The 22461-nt window shown below is 34.7% G+C and overlaps 1 non-coding gene across 1 annotated transcript; it reads left to right on the plus strand.

Moving 5' to 3' along the window:
• Positions 1-21299: 21299 nt before the first annotated feature.
• On the plus strand, positions 21300-21406 carry LOC128287158 (small nucleolar RNA R71). Its single transcript, XR_008277854.1, has one exon. It is a non-coding gene; the product is annotated as a small nucleolar RNA R71 (small nucleolar RNA).
• The last annotated feature ends 1055 nt before the right edge of the window (positions 21407-22461 follow it).

Consider the following 22461-nt stretch of genomic DNA (forward strand, 5'->3'; position numbering starts at 1 on the left):
GGGGCATTACATTTGGTGGTATCAGAGCTATCGATTCTCGGACTAACTTAGCATGTGTAAGAGTCTAGCTATACATGCCACGGATCTGTGATAGTGTGATGCCCCCCGACGCGTATGAGCACCGTCTTGTTTAGACAGAGGTACTCTCCAACCGAGCTGCACTGACCATGTTCAACGTGGTGCGAAGGTGTTTGAATAAAATTATGATTATGATGAATCTCCATTCAGAAAAGTATGAATAAAAGTTTATGATATATATATATAAGTGATAACACGTGAGATGAAATGTCATGTTGTGATAAATATCCATACTTGCTTGATGCTCATATGATGTAGTGCACTTGGCTTACTTGATAAGATGAACGGGATAAATAGAAATTCGTAGAGGTATGAGTAAAAGTTCCTAATATCATGATATGAATGAAAATGTCATTGCCTTGATTGAACGTTGAATGTTGATGAATGTCAATGATATTTTTTTATGAGATAAATGATTATAATGAAATGAATTTATCTATGTTAAATTGTTTGGACTGAATTATATGATTGTAATGATATGTATATGATGATGCACGAAATGAAAGTTGCGATTGTGACGCAAATATCTATGTTTGTTTAACCCTTATATGATGTCATAAGTATGATTTGTTTGAGTAGATGAATAGAAAAGTCAAGTTATCTAGAAAACATAGGATGCATGCATAAGTGTACTTGTCTAAATGGATAACTAGAAAATTTGTGTAAACCAACATGAATGATCCATTGCCTGAATAAATAATATGATTTTGATGATGTTGTTATGATGATGGAAATTGTGTCATATGTATATGTATGAGAAAGTCGAGTCAAAGGCCTCACAACTCCTTCCCCTTACCGAAGTGGTGTTTATAATGGAATTTCATGAGATTTATACTGAATAAGTTTCCAGTTGAGAAACCAAAGAGTTCAATGCTAGAATAATTATAAATATGATTAGAGATTGAAGAATGAGTTGTTAAGTAAAGTTAAAGCTAGAAAAGTATCAGATTGACATAAGGATTATTGGAGTTATGCACTTTTCTAGTTAGAGAAGAAATTTATTTTGATAAATCAAATTACTAAGGTACAAGGTCGAGAAAAGAGAAAATCAAAATTTATTCAGAACTAGTCTTCTTTAGCGAAAAGTAATGCGAAATTTGTGATGGAAAAAATAGTTAGGGAAATGATATCTGAAATGTGTAATATCTGAGTGTGACAGTTACAGCTAGACAGATTTTAGCAGTTTCTTCTAAGATGTTCTATGTGTTTGTCCGTTCCCAGAAATATTTCTATGGTTGTTGATCTTTTGAAGAAATTCTTGTTATACTATTCCTTCGGGCATTCTATTATATTCTGCCTGATAAAAATTGATGAGAGGATATGTATGATACTATGATTCTGTTTCTTCTACTTGATGCTCCATTTGATATGTATATATGGGAAGATACATTGTTCTTGTTGCATTTGATTCCAGTGAGATTAAATGATGTTTTCTACTGGATTTCTTTTCTCTGAGGAATTATCGGGATCTTCTATATTTTTCCTATGAGTTTGGTTTTCGACTTTCCAGCATAGTATCGTAACTTGGGTTTCTTTATTCTGGGTTTCTCTATCTTGGATTTCTTTATTCGATTTTCTTGTTATCTTTATTCCGTAATTTGTCAATTATGACTCATGTTTGAAGTGCGTTCTTTAGCTCGTGATAATCATGTCAAGTATGACTATACTTCTGATTTGATTTGGGTAATGTGGTGATTTTAGTATTGGGATTTTTCTAATTTTTGTGTAAGGTTTGACAACAGTAAAGGCATAAGTGATAAAAGTGCGAGTTTCAATCGGTATGGTGGATTACTTCTCTCAAGTAAGTCAATTATAGTTAATGTCTTCAATTGAGATATTTTGGTTATTTGAGCTAATGCAATTGAGACAGTTTTGATTAACGTAAGGAATGAATAGTAAAGGATGGCATGATGAATTGTTTTGTAACTAGAAGAAAGGATTACTTGAAATGTCATTCACTGGTGATTAAGATCGACTCAAGTGTTAAATCTGTATGATTATTTCGAAAGAGTGCAGGTCCCTTTGATTGTTGGATTTCTTGAAATTCTAGTCTCCATTAACTAAATTGAGATCTGGTTGAAAATTTAAGAACAATTGAAAGATAAGCCCGTAAGCTTTCAGAATATATGAGAAATTAAAGAGATATATTCGAGGCACTGCCTGAGTGAAAGTTCTTCAGCACCGAATATGAAATTGAGGAATCTAAGTGAAGACCACTTTTCCGGTAAGATTTTTGGGGACGAAAATCCCTAAAGGGGGGAGAGTTGTGATATCCCGAATTACGGCCTAATCAAAATAGTGGTTTTGAGACCACAAATCTGAGATAAAAATAATTATTTTGAGGTCTATGATATGATTGCATGATTGTGTGAAACTTTCGTGAAGAAATTCTATGCATAAAGTGCTTAATTTGAAATCTAGGACTAAATTGAATAAGTTGCAAAACTTGCATTCTAGAATTTTCTAGTATGAAATTGCTTTGAAATATTAATTAGGAGGTCTTAAATAGAAATTTGACTAATTTCTAAGTTTATGGACAAAAATTGGACATGGATGGAATTTTTGAAAGTTTAGTAAGGAAGGGTATTTTGGTCATTTGGATATTAAATGAAATAAAATAGGAAAAATAACAAAAAAATGATCATCTTCTCCATAAGTTGCTGCTGAATTTTGCTCTCCACCATAGCTAGGGTTTCAACACTTTTAAGCCTTGATTGTAAGTGATTTCTATACCCGTTTTTAATGTTCTTCACATTTTTGAAATCCTCGTAGCTCGATTTACCTATTTCTACCAATATTTTGAGCTAGGGTTTATATTTAAAAATTTACCCATGAATGATATGCATGAATTTTGATGTTTTATGGTAGAATATGAAGCTTGAGATTGTGTTAAACAACTTTTGCTAAGTGATTTTTACGTAAAAACGACTAAAATGACATAATCGGTAAAAATACCTAATGTTCATAAATACATGTTAGAGTGAGAATCGGATATTGCTATAGAAGGGAAAAATGATCAGCATGTCACAAAACATATAGGGTGAAGTTTAATTTACGATATTTGGAGAAAAAGTGTAAATATGTGAAAGTTTAAGGGCAAAATTATAATTTTTCCAAAATATGATTTTGGGTTGATTTGAATAATGTGAGTCCTAATTAGGCTATATTTGAAATGATAGAGCAAGGAAAATCAAAAATCGGGCTAAAATCAGCAAAATACCAAGTTGTGGACAAAATGGTAAAAATGACTATTTTCGCATACGAGGTAAGTTCATGTGTAAATGTAGTAACATGATTGTCATTTTAAGTAATTTAATGTTATTTATATGATATAATGATTAATATCATGAAACATTATGCTTTGTGGTTATCATTGAGTAATATGCAAATTATGTGTGCTACTTGTTAAATATGAATTGCTACCGAGTATCAGTTTCGACATTCTGTGGAAGAGGGCAAAGATGTGTAATCGAGGAAAAAGCCCATTTGAACCTTGGGAATAGATTAGGATACAAGTGACATGTCACTAGGATATTTGAGTTCTGAACTCGTTGAGTTGAGTCCAAGTTCACTTATGGATGCAAACGTCTGAACTCGTTGAGTTGAGTCCGAGTTCACATATGGACGGGTTACATGGTAGCTTGGCTACATAATTTTCGCAGGCTATTGAGTTTGTCTAGCTGGGAGTATGGCACTTACGTGCACGAAATCCGTGTATCCGAATTATATTCCAATTGTGTTCAACGGGTAAAGTTCTAGTGAAATGGAAGAATTCTCGAGATGAAAGTGACTAGTTGCTAAGTATTGTGGAACGGATACTTTGTACAGGTATGTACTTAACCCTCGGGTTGAGACTTCAATATAACAATAATATGGTAAGATCATGAATGAGAAATATGATATGAATGCTTTGGTAATATTATGCAAATGTGGACTTCGTATTATTGCACAGTTATGTTACTTGCTATTTACATGTGAACTTACTAAGCATTTATGCTTACTCCCTCCCTTCCATTCCTTGTAGTTTTGACAAGCCAGCTTGGAGATCAAGACGGTCGGAGGCACGCTCACACTATCAACAGACCATCTCGGTATAATGGCTTGCATATTTTGGGAATATAGCATGTATAGCATTATAATCCTTTTGTGTATATAATCTTATGATATGGTGAATGAGTGATGTGGAAATGATTGTTGATGATTAGCTATTGGAATGGCTAATCAAAATTTATATTTAGTGTTATGTATGCTTAATGTATTACCTACTCCATGGAAAACCATAAAATGGTGAAATTGGCTATAAAACAGTGTCATACAGCAGTAGTGACGTGAATTTGAAAAATCACTAAAAATAGTAAAAATATAATTATATGATGAATAAAATATGTAATTTAATCTTAATGAATCTATTTTCATGTGGAAGAAACAAAATAGGTAAAAAAGTTGTATTGTATGAGATATTTAAGTTTTGGTGAAACAGGGTTAGAGCGATTTCTAGATCCCCTGTTCTAACTTTATAAATTCACCATAAATTGTGTAAAGATAATTAGGACTCACATTTTATATTTATGGATTCCTTATTGAGTCTATTTTTAGTATAAACAAACTTCATAGTCATTGGATCTCTATACAGGAAGAAATTTGATTCATAGTGCACAGGGGTCAGAGTACCTAAACCTTGAAATAGGGGAGACTTTAACTAATAAACTGTACTAATTGGCCAGGCCAAAAATTCTAGAAAAAAAACTAGTAAGTAGATATTTGAGTCTAGTTTTAGGAAAAATTTACATAATTGGATTTCAATTTCGGAACTCGAGATATGAATTTTTAAGCTACTGTGATGCAGTTAGCCAGCTTGTCTAGAAATTTTAAAAATAAATTGTTTGAGCTGTTTAATTAATGAATTAAGTCCGTTAACACCTCGTGCTCGACTCCGGTGACGGTCTCGGGTACGGGGGCGTTACAAATTTTGTCTCATCAAATTCAACTTCTTCTTTAACAGTGACTTTGCATATTACGAATGACCTTCAACGCACGATCCAGTATCTTTTCTGTTACTATACGATCTGATATCTTTTCTGTTACTATCTTCACTTGCAAACTCATTGTCTTATCTGATCACAGTACTAATCCTTCAATCACGAAACTCTGTAATTCCACACTTGTCAGCTTATTTAATCTATATAATATGGATTTCATTACAATAATTTAACTCTCACGTAAACATACACATCACACATACTATTAAAAATGACCAGTTCATTACTTGTTCCACATTTTCAAAACACTTAACAATTATTTACTTATGATCACTTTTGTACTGAACACATAGCTCATATGCTAAATCAAATCATTAATTCACAATCAAAATATTCACATAGCAATCATAGAACAAACATCACAACTCATATACTCATATGATTATAACATTTATCAATAGCAGAATATCATGCACTCTGATTCATACCTTAATAAGTTTCAACTCATCGCCAACACATTTTCATTGAAACATTTGAGTGTAACATTCTGTACTATTGGAATTAGCTCGGTTGAAAAGTATATTTGTCTAATTAAAATAATTCTCGTTAGAATCAAGAGATATCACACCATCACAAGTTAAATATGGCATGTATAGCTAGACTCTGAGATGCTAACCAGCATCTAAAGCCGGAATAAGGTTACGAGGTGTTACCGAACTAATCACCTCATTCACATACATATATGCATTCATAATAAAAAAAATCCATTCAATCATTCACATTGTCCCTTATAAGGTCCTACGAGACCTTAAAACATGCTTAAAAGAGTTTCGGGACTAAACTGATAACATTTGCAAACTTTGGGAAACATAAAAAATTTTCATGTATTTACGGGCCACACGCCTGTGTGAACAGGCACACGGCCACCAGACACGCCCGTGTCACAAGCCATGTGAAAATAGGGCATACATTCTGACTTACACCACACGGTCGAGGACACGCACGTATGTCATAGCTGTGGGAAAACTGGAGGGGTTACTGACTTGGGTCACACGGTTGGCCACACGCCCATGTGCCAGCCCATGTGCCACACACGCCCATGTGTCTAGGCCGTGTCAAACCTGTAAGGTATATTGATTCATTTGAAGGGTAACTCCAGGGGACACATGGCCGTGTACCAAGGTCATGTGTCACACCCGGTCGAGTCACACACCCATGTGCTCTGCCATGTGGAGTGAAAATAGGCTTGGTTAAAGCCACATTTCTCACCCTCCTTGAGCATACCTAAAGCATCACATTTCATGCTATTTCAATACATTAATAAGCAACCAAACAATGCTATTTCATAATCAAGCATTCATATACTCAATTCAATACCATTTGTACATTCAAACACATACTAAACTACCATGATTCATTCCTCATTACACACTTATTCAAACATATACCAAAATACATATCATACTCATCAATACAATCTATTTCAATATGTATTTTTACTAGCATCAATCACACACAAAGCTTGACTCATAAATAAATATTTATCATATACCAAATGACCAATTGATCATCTTGAACCGCCACCAACCATACCAAATTATGCCATTACACAAGGCAAATAACACATCAAACACAAGTCATTAATAATCCATATAAAATGACCAAATACATCACCAAAACCTTTATCAAAAAGACTCCAACCTATACATGCCATATAACCAAAATCACAAAGCTCATAAGTACCAAACCATAGCTAGATAGTGTGATGAGATCTCTGACAACTTCCAACCCGAGCAAGTTTTCGAATCACTATAAACATAGTAAGAAAAACACAAAGTAAGCTACAAAGCTTAGTAAGCGCATATGATAATAAACTTATATTATTAAATAACCTCACTTTAAATAATTACTGTAACACCCTGAATTTGGGCCTAGAAGTATTGGGCCTTGAGTGTGGGTCCGTAAGGAGGTTTTATATAGGTATTTAATTGTGCAATGAAATGACACAATTAAATGTCTGCTTTGGTGGTTAATGGCCCTGAGAAGTGTTAGAGAAATCTTGGGTCAAACTTGGGCTTTAGAAAAAATTTTGGTATTAAAAGAAAAAAAAAAACCTGGATGCTTGGATGAGGGCTTTTAAATTATTGTGTTAAATAAATGACACAAGGAAGCTTGTAGTCTAGTGGTTGTGGCGTCATTAAGGTTGTATGGGAGCCTAGGTTCAAGCCTTGGCTCTTGCAATTTATTTTGGCTTTTTAAGGGAACCTGGAATTTGGCCTTTAGACCTTATAATTAATTAGGGATAAAATCTGACACAAAAAGCCTTGTGGCTTAGTGGCAAGTAGCGCGTGGAGCATCGAGGGGAGGCAGGGGTTCGAATCCCATGGCAAGCAAGGAGCATTTATTTTGCTAACAGGGGTGGCAAGAGTTGGTGTTGAATTTAAACATTCATGTTGGAGGGATCCCACATCGGAAAGCTAACATAAGAGTGGATGCGAAGCTGGCTTTAAATAGAGGAAACCATGAGGAGAGTAAAGGTACCTTTCTTGGCTGATCCCTTTCGCTGTGTGCCGTGCTCGTTTGGGTTGGGCGTCGGCTAAGAGTGCTCGGAGTGTGGATTAACTCCAATCTCCTATCAGGTGTGTATTTCTCACTACTCTAGCTGTAGGATGGCTACTTCGGACTGCGATGGGCCGAAAGGGGCTATGTGGGCCCAATGGGCCTATAGGCCTACGGGCCCAATTGGATAAGTTGTTTGATTGTGTAGTAAATATTGGACTAGGCTAGGTGAATCTCATATCTGTGGCTAGATTTGGGCTAAAAGGGACACACGAGCATGTGGGCCCATTTAGGCCAAGAATGGGCTTTAGGGCCATTCGTATTGTTATCCCTGTTTAGAATACTTTAGTTTACCAAATTACTGAAATGCCCTCAAATTGTAAAATTACCAAAGTACCCTCGATTTACAGAATTACTGTTTTACCCTCGATTTATAGAATTACCGTTTTACCCTTATTTACAGAATTACTGTTTTACCCTCGATTTACAAAATTACTAAAATACCCTTAGTTTACAAAATTACCAAAATACCCTCGATTAGTAAAATTACCAAAATACCCTAGTCTGTAAAATTGCTAAAATACCACTGGTTTGTAAAATTACCAAAATACCACTGGTTTGTGAAATTACCGAAATACCCTCACTTTGTAAAATTACCAAAATACCCCTGATTTACAAAGTTACAGAAATACCCTTGACTTTCTAAAAATTATGGAAATACCATTTTGGTTTACAAAATTACTAAAATACCCTTGGTTTGTAGATTTACCAAAACACCCTTGTAGGATGAAATGACTAAAATACCCCTAATAGGTAAAAAGACCGTAAAGCCCCTGTAGGGTAAAGTGACCGTAATACCCTTGTATGGTAAAATGACGAATACGCCCTTATGTTCCGTATGACTGATGTGCTTAGGATTTACATATATTGATATTGGAATAGTTAAGTTTGAGTTACAGGTGTTGGTTATCGTAGGTGATTGATTATGGAAACGTTTTAACTTTAACCCGTAATAGGTGTGTACTAACCCTCGTAATAGCTTAGATTAGTATTTGCTGAAAAGCCGAAAGCTTCATATTTTAGTGATTCGGGAATTAATATTTAGATCTATTTTCTACGCATGTTTAAGTTGGATTCACAACGGACATGGGGTAGGAAGGTATTTGGAACGTTCTTCAACGAGTAGATCTCTTGGTAAGTATTGAACCTTCTTTCCATTTGTATCTTGTGGTTTAAGAAAAGTGAAAACCCTCGTCGACTAAGGCTAAAAGGGTTTTTGGTGTTATTTGGTTTGTTGGTGCTAGTGAGGATTAAAGGCTACCGATCGAGGAGTGTGTGAAAAGCTTGGATCATCAGAGTGACTAAATCTAGTCATCAACTTCGGTAAAGGTATGAACCCAAGGGCCATTGTGGATGGTGGCCGAATGTGTAAGTGATGATAATAGGTAGTTTCGATTTGGTTTAATATTAACATGGTCTAATCTATAAGTGGTTGATTATAGGAGAAATCACATAGGAGATCTCGTCAAGGAATATCGCAAATTAGGTATGTAACAGACCCTTATTCATAGCTTAAAGCGATAAATGCCGAAAAGCTGAAATGCCAAAATTCTGGCATTTCGAGGACTTGTGAGCAACCGAACTCTCATTAGTCAGTTAGATTCGTTGAGATGATGATCGGGAACATTGGAAACGATAAGAGCATGATTTTCGGCGTTCACGGTAAGTTGGACCTCGAGGGGCTGAAATAGGGCCCACCGGGGCTTTTGGGCCCATTTGGGTAAAATTGGTAGAAAATAAAAACCCATTAAATTGCGCATTGAGACTGATAAAACCGTTATGGAATATAGGCTAAATGGGCCTAGATGAAAAAATCAGCTAAGTAGGGCCCATTAGAGGTTTTAAGCCCAATAACTCGGTTTCGCTAAAAATTGGGCCAAAATTACTGTTTGCACACATGAATTGTTAGTAACCGTTAATGAACATGGAAAACCCTAATTTTTGGTAAAATTACAGAATTACCCTTATAAAATGAAAATGACCATTTTGCCCCTAGGTAAAAATGACCATTATACCCCTAGGGTTTAAATATGAATTTGATATATGGGATTTTGATAAACATGGTATGTATGATATGCACATGACATGTATGATATGCACATGATATGTATGATATGCACATGATGTATTCATAAATGCATTGGGTTGGGTTTTTATATGGATGGAGGAAGTGTAAAAGGGCTTATGCCCCAGTTATTAAAAAGGGCTTACGCCCCAGTTATCAAAAGGGCTTATGCCCCAGTTATTAAAAGGGCTTATGCCCCAGTTATCAAAAGGGCTTATGCCTCAGTTATCAAAAGGGCTTATGCCCCAGTTATTAAAAAGGGCTTACGCCTGATTATTAAAAAGGGCTTATGCCGATTATTAAAAGGGCTTATGCCCGATTATTAAAAGGGCTTTTGCCCGATTATTAAAAGAGGCTACGCCTCAGATTATGATAAAGCATGACTATCTTTGCCAAAGGAGAGTTATGGTTGGGTGGGTTGAGTTATTCCCCACATGGTGTGTTGGTTGGTACGGGTGGAGAGTAGCGGATGGTGGGTCGAGTAGTCTCCCCAAATAGGCTTGCATTTATTCTTTCATTGATGATACATGTGATATTGAAATGGGCCTACGGGCCAAACCGTTTACAGTAAGGGCTTCAGCCCAGTAATATAAAATATAAAAAGGCTACGGCCTAGTATATGTTGAGATTGGACTTGGGCTAAGGCCCAGCAGGCTGATATTGTTTTAGGCTCTGAAAGGGGCTTGTTGCACACTGAGTTTCCAAACTCACCCCCTTTCCTTAACCTTGCAGGTGAGCCTTGATGTAGGGACTTGGAGCCGGAGGGGATTCAGAGTGGCCACGGTGATTGCCTTTGGGCTTTTAAATAAGCGTTGGTTTTCTTTAAATTTCCTTTAATTATTATTTATTTTTGGGTTGTAATAAGGCCATTTTAACTTTTCTTTTATTTCTTTTCGGGATTATTTTATTTTTAATAACTTTAAAACTGGTTGATAATTATTCAAATGGGCTAGACTTAGGACGTGTTTTCAAAACGATACTTGATTTCAAAATATCATAACGCCACGATTATTCAATTCATCAAAGATGTCCACTTAAACAAATTTAAACTCGATATAACAAAGTGTGGCAATAGTTGTGGGCATGTCTAGGATTGGATCCAATCAAAGAGCTTGGTACTTAAGCAGCCTTTATGGCTCACCTCCTCTGTCTCGGATACCTACCTGGTGCTCAGCTTCCATTCACTTTGTTAACTCAACAAAATATATGGTTTTTAAAACACTAAAACGGAACGTGGGTTTTCAACTCCAATGTGGCACGTCAGATTCGGCCATAACGTCTGGGCCGGGTTTGGGGTGTTACAATTACTCAAAACATGATAAAATCATATGATTCCACCATTTTATCTCAAATTCATACACGTATGGTTTGAATACTTCTTATCAATTCATTCACATTTCCATATGCATAAGCAATTATATATAAAAACTTTATTCAATTCAATATTCATCACCTCTTCTTTAGCCAAGTGAATTATGTGAAATAACATCAAATAATAATGTTTCGCACAATATGTGCCATATGTATATTTAGTTAAAACAACTATAACTCATATTTCGCATATCATTCAATTCATACCTCATTATAGCCAAATAAACACGTTTTGGCATGAGGCCTACTTATACATAATCTTTCTCATTTCACATACATGATACACTAAGAACTTACCAAATTACCTTCTTTGATTCTCATATAGGTTCTGTACGTACTTGTATCGCTTAATTCGATTGTACTTTCATGCTCATCTTGACTATGCCCGTTGAACCCTTCGAAATTGCTAAGGATACTCGGATATCACATAAGCTCATACAATACCATATCCCAAATATGGTCTTACATGTTATCACATATCAATACCACTGTCCCAGACAGGTCTTACATGAAATCATATAACGATGCCAATGTCCCAGACATGGTCTTACATGTAATAGCATAATGAAGCCAATGTCCCAGACATGGTCTTACATGTAATCTCATCTCGGTAATCCTAATGTCATGACATTTGTATCCTATACTATTCCTAAGGTTCGTACGGGACTTTAGGACATCGTAACTCTGTCGATTTCAGTGCGTAATCATAACCATTCAGCATTCAATTCAATTCAATAATAAATAAGCATTTATAACACAATCTAAATACATTTATTAGCATATGAACTTAACTCGATCGCTGTAACAACGAATTAGGTCGACTAATTTGATACTTTATTTTCCCCCGTTCTAGATTTGAATCTCATTTTTCTCAATCTATATAATAACAAATTTACTTATTTAATCATTTATTCATTCAATTTAACAAAATTTACACATTTTGGCAAAATTACACTTTTGCCCTTATTATTTCACATTTTTGCAATTTAGTCCTTAACACATAAAATATAAAACTCATGAAATTTAAACAATTTCATGCTTAGCCGGATATTACCCAATTATATATTGGCCCATATTTTCACTTTATTCATACTTTTAACCGCATAATTTCATAATTTTACAAATTAGTCCATAATTTGCATTTTTACTCAAAATCACTTTGTAAAATATGTAAAACTATTATCTAACTTCCATATTTCATCATCAATCATAAAAAAGCATGAATATTCACCAATGTATCTCATAAAATCTTTAACAGTTTTGAAATCAGAGATACGGGCTAGCTAGATTAAGCTGCAACAAGCTCAAAAACGTAGAAATCATTAAAAACCAAGTAAAAATCGTACCTTGATTAAGCTTCCAAGTGACCGAATGTTTTACCCTAAAAATGGATGGTTTTTCTTTCTCAAATTTGGTTAAGATGATGAATGAATAGGAAAAATGTGTTTGTTTTGTTTTAATTATAGCATAATAACTAAATTACAAAATTAACCTTTAATAACATCATAAATTTCAACAATACCAAGCCATAGAATTCCACTATCAACATTTATAGGATAATTACCACTTAAGGACTCCCACTATTTAATATCATAGCCATTTAATACCTTTAACTTATAGAATTCAATTTTTACGCTTTACGTGATTTAGTAATTTTTACCGAATTAACCATTCAAACGGTAAAATTTCTTTACGAAATTTTCACACGAACATTCTATCATACTATAAAACTTATTAAAATAATAAAAAAAATATTTTGACTTTGAATTGTGGTCCTGAAACCACTATTTTAATTAACCCTAAAAACGAGCTGTTAAAGGACTAAACCGATAACATATGAAAATTTTGGAATCTTAGAAAAATTTCAAACATACAGGGACCACACGCTTGCGTGAGTAGGCCGTGTGCCTCACACGGCTAGTAGACACGCCCGTGTCTTAGGCTGTGTGGAAATAGGGCATACATATTGACTTGTATCATACGGCCGAAGGCACGCCCGTGTGCCAAGCCGTGTGAAAACTTGAGAGTATACTAACTTGGGTCACACAGCCAACCACATGCTCGTGTGCTAGGACGTGTGCCAAAATAGGGGTATACTGACTTGTACCACACGGCCAGTCACACGCCTGTGAGACTGTGTGGAGCATACTGACTTCATTTAATATCATCACTAGGGGACACACGGTTGTGTAACATAACTGTGTATCACAACATAGCTAAGACATACACCCATGTCTCTGCCCTTGTGGACAAAAATAGGCTATTTGCAAAGCCATTATGCCACCCTATTTTCACATGTATACACAAGCATAAATGGTAACATTTTTACAACCCAATTGGCAGCCATTCCATAACATTTCATACAAATATGAGATCATTCCTCATAATATTCAAATACTTAGCTAATATCATACATTTCCTATTCATAAGCCTACCATATAACAAAACACATTTGCATATTTCCATTCCATCAACTAATTTCCAAAACATACCAAAACATAATAACAAGTTTAGCCAAATCACATGGCTTAGACTTATAACACAAAATGTACCAAAATCACAATCTCAAGTGACCATAATTATCACCATTATAACTAGCCTATACATGCCATATTTACATATAACCACAAGTTCAAAAGTACCAATCAGCAATTGGATAGTGTGATGTATAACTTTGACTTGTCCAAAACGAGCGAGCTATCGAACCTCTATAAAATATGGAAAAGAAACATAGTAAGCTTTATAGCTTAGTAAGCCCATATAATTCAAAACTAAACTTACCATTTATACATAATCAAGGCAATAATTAAAGTGTATTCAATTTAATTACCAATTACCTAAACACAAACATTCATCACAAGTTAGTTATCTAAATACATGAAATCATCCATATTCTCAATGTATATACTCAATACATTGTATCTTATCAAATTCACATATATCATGAACATCATTTGTAACATTTTACTTTCAATCATTTAACAATAATTCGTTCGTATAAACAATACTTTACAAAATCATAGAATTTATGCCCGTTGAACCTATTAGAGTCTTGAGGGATGCTAAGGTGAAATACAATACATATAAATGAATAAACCATCAATTCCTTATCATTTTCTAGTCTTTCGAGCTATGAATAGTAAGCTCCTCCTGAGCTGATGGACAATAAGCTCTATTAAGCTGAAATAGTAAGCTCTAATGAGCTGAAACAGTAAGCTCATATGAGCTGAGAATAGTAAGCTCTTACGAGCTAATATATAGGTAAGCTCATACGAGCTAAAGTGAGTCTGCAACATATGCAAGATCTCAATAAAAACGGTAACCCTAGTGACATGTCACTCGTATCCTACGATTTCTTACGGTTCAAACGGGGCTCGATAATAAATAAATTATATCGATAAGGAATTCACATTACAAATATATCAACTACTCAATTATAGACATTCATTACAATTATTTCAAGTATTTAAAAGTTCGATTCTAATTATACGAACTTACCTCGAGTTGCTTGGATAGGAATTATCAACTATTCGTCCACTTTTCCTTTTCCCCGATCTAAACTGGATCTTGACTTATCTTGATCTTAATCTTGTTTTCAAAGTAAATGAATGAAAACCTAAAGAATAGCTTTATTTTCCTTCAAATTTTTGGCAACAAAGATGAAGAAAGATATAAAAAAATGGCTTTGTTTTATTTAATTAACAATAATAAAAATTTTACTATTTTAACCTTTGTAATATAACTTAAAAATCACTTAATGCTTGTCCATCTTTGTCCACTCACAATTAAAATGGTCTAATTACCACTTAAGGACCTTAACTTTAATGTTCTATAGCTATTTGACATTTTTAGCTAATAGAACACAAATTTTCCGATTTACGCGATTTAATCCTTTTTACCTAATTATGCATTCAAACAGTAAAATTTCTTTACGAAACATTCACAAAATAATTATATCATGCTGTAAACTTTAATAAAATAATAAAATAAATATTTTGACCTTGAATTTTTGGTCCCAAAACCACTGTTCTGATTTGACTCAAAAACGGGTTGTTACGGAAAAGGACTATGGTTTGGGGTTGAGGACGCTGCGGATCGAAGGTAGGTGAGGGTGGATTTGGATGGTGGCCAGGTGAAGGGGATAGGGGTCGATAGAGGGGGATGGGTATGGGCTGGTGGGGAACGATGACAAAGAAAAAGTAGAGGGAGAGGGGGGTTGTAGTGCAAAAAAGAGGGGAAGATGGAAAGGGGGTCGAAGGGGTCGTGTTCATGGGTGCTCAACGAGGGTGAAGGCGAGGAAAGGAGAGGTGGGGATAATGGACTAGGGGTGCAATGACTGTGGCCAAAAAAGGGGGTTAAGGTAGATCGGTGGCTAGGGTTCGGTATTAATGAAGAAGGACAAAAAGAAAAACAAAAAGAAAAAGTAATTAGGGATGTAAAGGGTGACAAGGTTGTGTAGAGGCCCGTTTTAGGCCACATGCCCATGTGGATTATTTTCAACCTGTGTACGATTAAAAATATAACCCTGTCTTTACACGGCCATGGACATGCACATGTGTCCATGCCATATGGCTCACACAACCGTGTGTGATCTCATTCACTTCTCCCATGCCAGCGTGGCTTGGCCATATCTCGCACACAGTCGTGTTTCTTACCCGTGTAACTCTCTAACTTGGAATAAAACTGAAAAAAATTAGCTCCAGGACTCACACACCTTAGGGCATGCCCATGCCGCATGGCCGTGTAACCTTCAAATTTTTTTGAAAAATTAAGTCCCAGGATCCACACAGCCAAAGACACACCAATGTGTCCAGGCCGTGTGACCACCAAGCCCTATTACTCATTATCAAACCCCCCTTATTGTGCACGTGGCTTGGGACACGCCTATGTGTCCAGGTCGTGTGGGTCAAAAATAATTTTTTTTATTTTAAAAATTAATCAGTTTTAAAAAAATCATGAAATAAAATTAAAAGAATTAGCAGAGTGTTAACTCTTAGGTGGCCTCCTAAAAAGTACTTATTTAGAGTCTGAGCTCAACTTACCTTGTATTCACACGGCCGTGGTGGTTCACAGAACTGAGGCTCCTCTTTCTCACTATCAATTATTCTACCAAAATAAGGTCTAAGTCGAGTATTGTTTACCTTAAATGTGTCAAATTCAAAATGAGTTACCTCGACTGTACCATAGGGGAAGGCATTCAGTATTGTAAATGGGTTCGATCCATTTACATCAAGCTCTGAAGGGACAATTCATAGATCCATTTTGTTCCATTTATAAGCTCATCATGCCGTCGCTTTGGCTCTTCACCGTGTTTTTTCAGTTTCTTCATGACATGTGTCTGCCATTCATCTAGTTCATCAATTGGTAACATTCATTCATCATAAATAATTTTGTTTCTGTCACATTAACTGAAACATGGCTCCATCATGTTCACTCGTGGGATTTCCTACAAATTAGGTTGGGCCACATGGTTACTCACGTTAATAGAACATTTGAAATCATCTCGATTACTAGAGACTCTCACAGAATCACGTGCTTGGAGAGTAATCATTTTGTCACCTACCCGAAGTACCAATTCATTCATACCAACATTAATAATAGTCCTAGCAATTGCTAAAAAAGGTCATCCAAAAATTAAAAGTATCTCACTGTCCTCATCCATGTCTAAAACAACAAAGTTAACATGGAATATAAATTAATCGATTTTAACAAGCACAACTTCAATAAGACCCTTAGGATATCTAATGGTTTTATCCTCTAATTGAATACTCATCCTTATTTGTTTGGGTTTCCTAAGACCTTTTTGTTTAAACATTTTGTAGGGCATGACATTAATACTAGCCCCTAAATCAGCCAAAGCATTATCAATATTTAAACTACCAATTAAACAATGAATAGTAAAACTCACTGGATCTTTCAGTTTGTTGGGTAGTTTATTTTGCAATATGGCCAACCAAACTATATTTAGCTCTATGGTCGACGAGTCGTCTAACTTCCGTTTGTTTTCCAAAAGCTCCTTTAAAAATTTGACATAATTGGGTATCTGTGAAAGAGCTTCAACAAACAATAAGTTAATATGTAATTTCTTTATGAGTTAAAGAAATTTACCAAATTATTCGTTCGCGTGGTCTCTCTTCGTCGCATTAGGATATGGCACTCAATGTTTATATTCCTTAACAATTGGCTTTTTCTCTTTCTAGCTTACCTTAAACTTATCATTATTTACCATAATTTCTTACCTTGGTTCTTGTTCAGATTCAACTAACCCTTCTTAATCTCGAACAATAATTGCATGAAGTTGTTCCCTTAGGTTAGTTTTGGTATTGCTAAGTTGTAACATCCCAAAAATCGGGGTTAGTAGAATTGGGTTTGTGAATCGAGAGAAAGAATGTCCTAAATTTTGAGATTATCTTTTTGTTTTTATGAAATAAATGAGTTATTGGTTTGTTGGATAAGTGTTAGTGAAACGTTCCTTGAAACTCAAGTTTAAATCCCTTTTATTGTAACATTTTTATTATTTTGCAAATTTTTTCCTTAAACCCTAGTATGTGGCATGCCTTATTTTTAAAATAAATATTGAAAAATTATTTCAAGAATGAGGAAGAAGCCTAATGGTTAATAGAAATATGAGAAATCATGGAAATTAAATGAGGTCCCAAGTTCAAGTCCTTTCTTTTGTGATGTAATTAAATTTTGCAAACTCTTTTGTTTTTTTAATGTGTGTACCATCCATACCCTTGAGCCATAAGTAGATATACAAATTTTTATTGTATTTTTCAGCCATTCCCCTCTTCCTCTCCTCTTTTCTCTTCAATTCTCTTTCTTTCTCCCATTGTTGTTGTCGCATACACCTCCTATTTTACCATCTATTTCTCATTCTTTTTGCATCAAGACTGTGCACCATATCATTTACCCTAATGCTTCCATTTATCCTCATCCAAATCAGCCCCAAATCTAAAATCTTAAACCCTAAGATTGATCCCAAACATTGCTAAGAAAGTGCCATTACTGTTTCTCTGACCTAGCTTGGGTAAGATCTCTTTTCTCTTCAATTTCTTGATTAATCTTGTCAATTAAAAACAAAAATTTCTAAATCTGGAATTTGGGGGATTTTAAATGATTTCAAAGGTATTTTTTAAAATTTTATTTATATCTCAAACTGTTTTAAAATTCAGTCCTAATTTTGGCCACCATGGATGGTGGTGCATGCGCCTATCTGCAAAAAAGGGGGTTGTTTTGTTTCTTGGGTCTTGCCCATATTTTTCCAGAATTAAATTGTGTTTTTTAACCATCCTAATTTGTATTTAATCCCATTCCAATTAGGGAAAAACTTTCTTAGTCAATTGGCCATTCGGATCTTACAATTCAAGAAGTGTAAGTGCGATTAATTGTAAACTAGTTTGTTGTTTCGACAAAGTTGTTGGGAAAAAGTTATGGGTTTATTAAATGAGGGATTTAATCCATATTAGCTACTGATTTTCTAGTATATAAATTTTTTATGTTCTAACTGGAACACCTCAAATCAATCGTAAAGCCGAAAATCATTCGCGCGCATGGTTCGCAACAAAATAATGTAAGAAATTTGACTAGTTTGGATTCATAAAATAGTAGTAATTTTGATGATTAGTTGGAACCCATAAGTGGGAGTTTTAGGGCTGCTTAAGAGACGAATTGATTTAATTTATACTAAATTTTTGTTTAGGTTCATTTAAGGAATTATTAAGGAAAATTATAAGATTCGTTAGTGTGCTGCGAGGAAGCAAAAAATAAGGTGTGGCTCCTAAACTCATAAAATTGTTTGAAAATGTTAAATATCATGTTATTTTTGATAAATTAGCTTGCTGATTGGATTGACAAAATAGCAAATGTATTGATTTTGTGATTGGTCGACCTAGGTATGTTTCGAGCCTTAAAAGATTGACATATTGGCAAAATTGCTAGTTTGATAGTATGAATGTTTGATTGAATTTGTAATTGCATATTTGAGTTATGAGATATTAGAATGTTTTACTGAATGATATAATATGTTGAGATAATAAGCTTATATATGATTTAAATGCCTGAGATATTTATTATATTTTGTATGGAAAAGGGTGCTATTTATGCACAATGAAAATCCATAAAGTATGTGAAATTGAACGATATTGATTGATACCAACAAAATGGTAATTTGAAAGATTAGAGTACTGTTTCCATTTACTAAAAGTATGTGATTATTGAGGACATGTTGAGCATGTCAAATGAATGTGAAAAGTATTGAGATATGATTATGTATGAGATAGTGTGACATATTGCATATGCATTGGGTTGGGATTTTGTGGTTGACAGAGGAGTTCTGTGGAGAATTGGTGGCATATTAAGTCAGCATTATTCGTAGTCAGTGCACTGCACCTAGAGTACCGAAGGGAATGGCAATTTATCGCATTTTTACTGGCATCTTGTCTGCATTTTTACTGGTAGAATTTTTTGCATTTTGTTATCAGTGGTTTTAACCACAATGGCTTAAACCCATCATGTTTTGGAGTTTAGATTATGAGTTTTGGGGAACACGTGATGTGTAGCGGATGGTATGGGTAGGAACCTTCTTGCATTGCATCATGTGCACGATATATTCGAATGTTATTAATTTATGCTACGTATTGTATTTTGTTGTATTGAATGGTATTGAAATTAATAATTGTTATTCGGATGAATAATGATCCATGCTCATACATCGTTTGACATCAATATTGATAATGTCTATGTAATGATATGAAATTCCTATGATGGTTCTGTTTTCTTTTGTTAATGCTAATATGTTTCACTGTATTTGATTTTTTTATATGTTTCAATAATTGTTCGACTCACACTGAGCTTTTCATAAGCTCACCCCCAAATAGTGTTTAACTTTTCAAGTAAACCTCAAAATTAGGATCAGACTTGGCATTCGGAGAATCACCTTTGACCTCGGACAATTTTTAATAAGTATTAATCAGTCTCTATTTGTTTTGGTTTGTAATTTTTAATGACTTATGGCCTGTGGCTTGGTAACTTTTCTTCTAGGATTTTTGTATGCATGGATTACTCAATCATAATAACCTGATAAGGCATAATATCGAGCTTAAGTAAAATTTGATATTGTTCCTTAGTCTCCATTGCATTGAAAAGGAACTATTTTTGAAAAACAAATTGATAAGGCAACAAAGTTTCCAAAATGACTTGAAAAATGGTTTTTTAGCTGCATTTGTTCAGCATCGAGTTTTTTTTAAAGAAGAGCGACAAGCAAACGATTTTTATAAAACAACACTATCAACAAAAAAATGAATCCTAGGTATACACGACTTAATGAGTGAATGCTTTTAAGCTAACTCAAAGTATAACTACGATTTTCTCTAAGAATGAGTTTATTTAAGGTTTTCAAAAGTAACGTAAGTTAGCTTGGCTATTTCAGTCGCTAATGTAGCCTTCTCAATCTAGCCATAACGTCTAGGCCGGGTTTGAAAGGTTACATAAGCAAACTACCTTATGGTCTTTTCGAGATTAATTTAGCAAGTTGACCAATTTGATTCTCGAGTCCTTGAATCAATGCTTGTTGATTTTTAAGTGATTGTTCAGGGTTTTAAAAACATGTTTCTGACACGGAGATAAACTTCATCAACATCTCCTCAAGGTTCAGCTTTTTTTCTTGCTGGTAAGGTTGTTGTTGAAAGCTCGGAGGGGGTTGTGTTCTTTGATTTCCTTGACCACCCCAAGAGAAATTGGGATGGTTCCTTTAACCTGCATTATAGTTATTACTATAAGGGTTATTTTGAGGACTAAAATTATTACCCATATAATTGATTTGTTCGTTCTTTTTGCTAGGAGCGAAGGGTAAACATTTTGGATTACTTAAACCTCTTCCATTTGTATAGCATTGCATCACCGGATGTACCTGCGTGGAATCATATAAACCACCAATTTTCTTATTCAAAAGTTCTACCTGATTTGATAACATGGTGACTGTATCTAAGTTGAAAACACTGGCTGCTTTCATCAGCTTTGTTCTCATAACTTGCCACTGATAATTATTGAGTGCCATCTCTTCTATAAACTCATAAGCCACTTCAGGTGTTTTATTATTCAGAATTCCACCGGCTGCTACATTGATTAATTGCCTAGTTGAGGGATTCAAATCGTTTTAGAAGGTTTGAACTTGTAACCATAAAGGTAACCCATGGTGAAGGCACCTTCTCAATAAATCCTTGTACCTCTCTCATGCATAATATAAAGTCTCTAAATCGATCTACACAAAGGAGGAGATATCATTGTTCAACTTGGCTATCTTAGCCAGTGGGAAGTACTTCAAGAGGAACTTTTCTGCCATTTGGGCCCATGTAGTGATGGAACCTTGTGGTAGAGAGTTTAACCACTATTTTGCTTTGTTCCTCAACTAGAAAGGGAATAACCGTAAGCGAATGGCATCATCAGTGGCACCATTAATTTTGAAAGTATCATAGATTTCTAGGAAATTGGCTAAATGAGTATTTGGATCTTTGTTTTACAAACCATCGAACTGAACAAATTGTTGTATCATTTGAATTGTATCTGGCTTTAGTTCAAAATTATTTACAGCAATGGTGGGTCTCACAATACTCGGTTTAGCCCTAGTTAGAGAGGGCTTGGCATAATCGTGCTTAGTATGAGGAACAGGATATAGATCTACAACAACTGCAGGAGGTAGCTTATTATTCTGGTTATCACCCATCTCCTCAGTAATAACAATGTCCACTTGTTCGTCTACTAAATTTTATTGACTCTACCTTGCTTCTCTACGATTTCTACGAGTTGTACTTTCAATTTCACTATCAAACAGTAATGGTCCTGACGGTCATAAACTAAAGCAACCTGCCAAAAGCAAATAAAAGAAAAATTAGAATGTAAAACTTAAACTAAAAACAAAATAAAATAAAATAAAAATGGATAAATTAATAAAACTAAAGTATTCCTAATATTCTAGTCCCTAGCATCGATTTGATGCTCACTAAACTAGCTATAAATACGACAAAAGAAAGCGCACCTATCGAACAATAGTATAGCTATGGTGACTAGAGAATATCACATCCACAAAGACTAAAAGTATTAGTAGTTACTGCTTTTCTATTATTTAGTCGACAATTTGGAGTGATGTTTTTTAATCTAAATTTACTAAACTAATTTAACAAAGAGCACAACAGAGAATGAATCAAGAAAATAATCGAATATTAACCAAAGAGATAGACAATATGTAACACCCCTAACTCGTGACCGACGCCGGTGTCGGACACGAGGGGTTAACGGCCAAATCCTCTCAAGATACCAACCAATTTGACATTTCCAGTCAGGCTGGAAAAC

This window comes from Gossypium arboreum, chromosome 13 (genome assembly GCF_025698485.1).
Source record: "Gossypium arboreum isolate Shixiya-1 chromosome 13, ASM2569848v2, whole genome shotgun sequence".
NCBI classification, from domain to species: Eukaryota; Viridiplantae; Streptophyta; class Magnoliopsida; order Malvales; family Malvaceae; genus Gossypium; species Gossypium arboreum.